This window comes from Brienomyrus brachyistius, unplaced genomic scaffold (genome assembly GCF_023856365.1).
Source record: "Brienomyrus brachyistius isolate T26 unplaced genomic scaffold, BBRACH_0.4 scaffold79, whole genome shotgun sequence".
Lineage (NCBI taxonomy): Eukaryota > Metazoa > Chordata > Actinopteri > Osteoglossiformes > Mormyridae > Brienomyrus > Brienomyrus brachyistius.
In genome coordinates, this window is record NW_026042354.1 from 904,939 (window position 1) to 911,663 (window position 6,725).

Here is a 6,725-nt window from a genome sequence, read left to right on the forward strand (position 1 = left end):
GCAGAAGCCCCTTATTTCATGTTAACAGCTTACAGTTTTGCGTAGAATTTACAGAGAAGATAAAAGCCATTAAACCGTGTAAATCACTGTTAAGAAAATTCTTTTTATCCTCCTACTGGTTAATGTGTCTCCCTCACCACAGGTAGCATAACTAATTGAAATAGTGTTTACCTGCTGCATTACTTATGTGCTATATTTAGTGTACATTCTGTGGACCAGCTGGTAGGGACCTCAGGAGCTTCAGGAGAACCTCACAGCTACTGGGTGGAGCTTCCCACATTTTCCTTAATCCTAAAATAAGGGGGATGTGTCAGATGAAGCATCGGCAGATGTTCCTGCCGAGCGTCGGGGTCCTCCGCGTGCCGTTAGCGGTGCCGCGCGGTGACACGCCGCGCCTCTGTGATCGGTGACCGCTTCCGTGCCGCGCTTCCGCCTGATTAGTGCGAGATTATAAGCGCCGCACACTGTGAAGGTCGGCTCGTTCATTATTTCCTGATTCCCCGCGAGGAAGCGGTCACAAATGCTCACAGGAGATGCCCCCAGTGTTTGTCATTTCATGGTAAATGCTCCCCCCCCCCCCCCCCCCCCCCCGCCTGAAGGTCCCCTTCCACAGAGTCTCCAGCAGGGGGCAGACTTGGCTCCGCGCAGTGATTTATTGGGAAACGGTAGCTTTGAAAGGCTGGTGTCAGGTTCCTGCTGGCAAAGACGCGTCTGTCAGATTTTGCTTTTTATCTTTAATAACTCACCTTTTTTTGCAGGAGAATTATGACCGCAAATGTTGATTAGTAAAATAATAAAAAAAAAATGTCATAGCGGGGCAGCAGCACAGATCATATCTGCCTTAATTAATATGTATTCCATGCAAAATACTTTATAATTTAAAATAGATTAATAATAGATAAAAATATCTACCTATTGTAAGTTAGATATTGCCAAATATATAACATGTCTGCCCAGATGGAGAGTGACAGGCTGACAGCTCTGTTCTGGGGCTGTAATCTCTAATGTTTTTCTCAATAAGTTGCCATTTTCTGCAGCTGAAGCTACCTTATAGCATTATGGTAGCTGACTGGTGCATGCAGATGAGGCTCCAGTTCTGCAGGTGGTGGTGTGCATCCTTTGATGTTGCCCCCCCTAGTGGCCTGCTGCCTGTCACTGCTGCCTCGGCATTTTGTCCCACGCAGTGAGATGTAACTAATCCCCGCGGTTTATCTTCTAAACATCAGTTTTGCTGCGCCGGGCTTCTTAGCATCATGTAAGTCATTAGCGGGGAGCTGGCGAGGCTGTCATTGGCTTCACGAGGCCTCTGTGGAAGTGAAAATGTCCGCAAGGTGGACCAGCAACACTGGCCAATTAGCCGTACCATGGTCTGTCAAAATATGAACTCATAGTAAGAAGAGCAGTGTGTGTAGTTCTGTCCCAGATAGTTGGATCTGTGGGGCATTTTGTCATGAAGGTTCTGCAGTGCTAGTGTGTCAGTAGCGTATTATTCAGTGATTGGTGACTAATTTTGATGCCGGCACCGTAACGGCAGAGCGAGAGCCGCTGTAAGCTAACGCCGCTTAACGAGGGGCCAGGCCGTGCCCGGAGACCTGAAGCTGCCCCACAAGGCTGCCCGCCTGTCCCCACTAGGAGAGTCAGATCCCCAGCAAACGCCCAGCTTCTGTGAGTCTAGTGAGCGATTTAACGGCTCCTCCATATTAGCTGTTATTCCTGGGCTCCCCCCTGAGCTCTGGCAGGGGCCGAGCTCAAGACTGACCTCCAGAATGCATGAAGGTCATGCTAGACGTTCCCAGAGCAGCATGTTGTAGCTGGGAAGGCTATGAACAGGGCTGCCCAACATTTTACTGTGGATCGAATGTTTGGAATATATTCCTGTTGGGAATTGGGTCGACATTTGGTTGTAGTTATCAGTCTCGAGTAAGGTTTTTTTAAGTTCTGTGTGATGATCGATAAGGTGTTATCCAGTTTAAATATGGGCTTCTATTGCAATTTCTTTTGGGGGTGCTTACATTTGCCTAGTTCTTCAGTAATGGAATTTCAATTAGAGGAAAATCTGGCTACAGTTTAAAAAGAACTGACTTGCTTTGCTTGAAATGATCAGTTCTCTGCTGGTGTCCCGACTCTGCTGTTGCATCAGATTATGCTGCATAATGGTATCGCACCCCACCACCAAATGCATAACGTTCCGGTAACAGAATTACCTCTGCTGTAGAATTGCCCATTTTCAATGTCACACGGTGTCACTGTGGCACTGTCACCATCCATGGGGCCCCCCTGCCTTGTGCACTGGGCTGTGGGGAGTAAGCTGTGGCTTCACTGTGATCCTGTACTGGATAATATGCGGTATGGATGTATTTATATCGGCGATAAAATGTATTAAAGCATTCATGCATTTTATTATCATAGAGGTGAATTATACAGCATATGAGTTAGTGTTGAAGAATACGCTGCCGTTGCAAGGGTTTCCTGTTGTGTGTTCCAATGGTTCGTGCCTTAGAGTGATAAACTTGGTGATTTCTAATTAGTCATGCTGCGAATCCCATTACAAGTTGGTGGTTGATCCATGGGAATATAGAGTTTTCTTTAAAGATCTGGCACAACCTCAAGGGCCCAACTGGCTGATGATGGCCTGGCCAAGCAGCCTGTATGAACACAGGGAGACCGCAGATCTCAGCTCAGGACAGCGTCTGGACAAAGTGCCTGTCTCGCTGTCTCTTGTCATTCCATACTACAGTTTTGTGACCTTACTGTCTTATTATCTTATTCACTATGGAAGAAACGTATAGTCTTTTGCATGATTTTGTGACATTTTCCTCCAGGAGAAAACGTGAAGTGTATGTAATGTTCCAGTGGCTGTGATGTCGCCATGGTTTCCCGTCTGTAGGCTTCTCCCAGTGTTCCTTCTCTGTTTCTTACGCGTGCCATAGTGCCCGAGGAAACGGACGACCGCATGAACAGAGCTAGGACAGCGTATTGAATGTGAAGGTCAACCGGCCCCTCGTCTGGCCTTGGGGACGATGAAAGTGCGATAGATGAGTGTCCTTTGATACGTAAACGAGGTTAGCAGCTGAACGGTCAGTGCTGCTGATCTTTTTGAATGATCTTTGGATGCGTCAGTCTAAGACGTATGTAAACAAGGTCATGGTCAGCCAGTCAAACCAGAATCCTGCCCACAATACGAGTGCGTCATGAAACGCGACTCAGTTTAATGACTTTTTCCTTGTTTAGCCGACATAATTTCCACCGTTGATGGCTGTAATTTTCCTGCCCAGTGCTATGCCAGAACAGCCTCCCCATCATGACGGAAAACAGCCATAAACTGCTTCGTTTGATTGCCATAAGCCTCACATGATTACTCTTTATCACTCGTGTTGTGCTGATGCGTCTTTTGAAGATGTCATTAAGACGGCTTCTTTAATTAGCACCGAGTCTCAGCTTCGTTCAAACCAGATGCCCACCATGGACATAATGATGCTTGATCTTGCCAATTTTTTACCCCAGAGGACAAAAAAACCCTTTATGATGCCGTAGTTGTGTTTCATATTTCTCTGTGATAGACCATACCCTACATGCTGTATGTGTTAAGTCAGTGTTCAACACAATAATCGGGAATTTCTGAAGGTTATGTTAAAATGCACCTTTGTTTTCTATGTCATGCATTGTAGTAATTATAAGAGTGAATTACTGACATTATCTACGGGATGATAATTTGGGCCTGAGTTTTGCTTGTGTCTAATTAAGTCTGTCCACACAGTGATAAGCTGGTAAGTGGAGCTGGGCAACGAGAAACATGCTTATTTAGCTCGGCCCCCACTTTCGGGCCTCGAGCCGGTTTGACCTTGTAGGCAGCGGCGCTTTCCCCGTTTTTTCACGGATGCCTGTGAAGAGACCAGATCCTTCCGAAAACTAGAGAAACGTCAGCAGCGAATCGTGGTGCCGCATTGAAGCCCATCGAGGCACACCATTGAGGCACGCCACCGAGGCACGATACCGAGCAACGCCACCGAGGCACGATACCGAGCAACGCCACCGAGGCACGATACCGAGCAACGCCACCGAGGCACGATACCGAGGCACGCCACCGAGGCACGATACCGAGCAACGCCACCGAGGCACGATACCGAGGCACGATACCGGGCAACGCCACTGAGGCACGATACCGGGCAACGCCACCGAGGCACGATACCGGGCAACGCCACCGAGGCACGCCACCGAGGCACGCCACCGAGGCACGATACCGAGCAACGCCACTGAGGCACGATACCGAGGCACGATACCGGGCAACGCCACCGATGCACGATACCGAGCAACGCCCCCGAGGCACGCCCCCGAGGCACGATACCGAGCAACGCCACCGAGGCACGCCACCAAGGCACGATACCGAGGCACGATACCGAGGCTCACCACCGAGGCACGATACCGAGGCTCACCACCGAGGCACGCCATTGGGCCACAGCCTCGACGGCAACCAGGCTGCTGGCCAGCACATTCCCCATGATCCCTGGAGTGTGTGAGTCATCCCCGGGGGACCTTGTGTGTCCCATACCTTGATATGAAATACTCAGTCCTGCATATGTCATGGCCTTTGGCGAAGATCACACTGCGGGGTTTAGGAGCTAAGAGTTTATCTTAGCTGGTTCTCTACTAAAGGTCAAGTGAGGCAAGAGCAATAATGTCAATAGTTGGTTATGCCACCAACATAAAAACGTCTTCTAACCAATCATGGTGTCACCGCCGAGAGCCATGATTGGTCATAAGTTGAGGACAGTCTTAGAAAACTCAGTCTTGTGCTGGATTGTAGACATGAGTAATGACAGAGCCCCGTGGCAGGAATCGCGTTGCTTCTGGGGCCACTCTTTCGACATGGCGGCCTACACTTGACATGTCAAACTGTGCTTTAGCGCAGTGCTAAAGACTCGTCAGCATACGTGACCTGAGTACCACACGAAGGCAAGTCTGCGGGTTTGGAATTTTGAAAATGCTACTGCTTCTTGATAGTTACACAGCTACTGCTGTCCACTCTTTATGCTAAGCTGTCTAACTGAAGATCAGTATTAAGCACATACTGCTATATTCAAAACTGAAGGGATGAAGGAGTCAGCCATGACGGTTCACTCTAATACTGAGCTCTACTTCTATGCTGTTGTACATTCTGTGTACAGCACCCACTGTCATTCGTGGTGCACACGGTTGGCTTCATTGAAAGCTTTGCCGAATTTTAAATTTTATTAATGAAAGGGGGAAAAGTGAAGAATTGACTTTTAACTCAGTGCTCGTTGCCTTCAACTTTAAAGGGGCATCTTTGTTCAATAATTTGTCTGGAGTTTTACTCCAGTGTGACTTTTTTAAGCCTTTCATACATCCCAGTGTATTTCTGTACTGCAGCAGCACTTGTCCTGGGACTTTGCTGCCTGTGCTCTGCATTGCACAGTATGGCCAGAGCAGCTGCCTTCCTAAGCTTTGCATCTACGTCATTTGAAAAGTGGCAGCCGGGTCGGTGCCGGCGGCGTGGACCTAGCAGTGAGGAGGAGTGCAGGTCCAGAGCTGCCGTGGTTACGTTTATCCGTCAGGCGAGTTGCTGAGCTCTAGGCAAGGCTGCAAAGCGGGGTGCCGTTTTTAAGTGCAGTGGCTGCGGTCACTTGGCAGGGATGATGGACGTCTCGGGGATCGCTCTGCGGGCTCCAGATAAAGAAGGCAGACTCTGCTGGAGCTGCCTGCAAAGCTACTCCCATGTGTCGTGTCTCTCCCCTCGGATGGCCGAGAGGCCCGCATCTGTCCGCCGGAGAAACGCTGTAATCCTCACACCAAACACCCTCCCCCCGCCCCCCCCCCCGTGCTGTTACATTCCTGGTACCTCATACGTTTTTTTGGTTTACATTTTATCTAGGTTACGAGATTCCATCAAATCAGCCATCAGGTGAAAGGAGGCGGGACCTTGTCACTTCCTGGTCACCGGCCCCTAACTCTCCGGCCGACCCGCTGTCCAGAGGCTGCCTGATCTGCTGGACTGCTTTTGCCCTAACCTGTAATGCGTGACGACCGTACCGCCCAAGACATGTTGCATCAACTAAAATGCACTGGCTGCCTGGACTCCGAATTTAAATAACCCTCCCTTCGTGTGCTGTCTTTGAGATCAAAGGGCCGCGGAATGGTGGCGCCAATGATCGTGACAGCCGCTGCTCCTATTGTCCAGGTGTGCTAGAGCCTCGTGAGGTTGCGCAGAAGTAAAGAAGCTCGCTAATCCACAAAGAGAAGCTAATTTTGGCTGTTGAGGCGTTTTGTGTGTTTCGCAATTTAGTCTGCTTATCATAACTGATAAATTAGCGTGTTTATTTCACAATGCAAAGGCGAAAACGGCGCTCCTTTTGTGGTCTCCGTGGATCCCATCCAAACTAATTTGCATGTATGAATACTATATTCATATGTTTTCATATATGGTTTCTGCTTAAATGATCAAGTTTCGTCATTATTGTTTCGGTAGAACAATAGTATCCTCAGGCTTTTTGCTGTTTTGTGAATGAGCTGCAGTTTTTTATGTAGAGTGGGGTCTGTGCTGAAGGCTTGGCATCCACTTCAAGGCCTGTCTCATTGTTCAAGGCCTGTCTCACTGGCTTTACTTCCAGTGTAGTCATGGCTTACAAAGGTTGCAATCCAGCGTCACATGCTAACCCTTGGATGAGTGCAGCACAGTGCGATCTTTTTAAACTTTGCTTCTCCTTAAA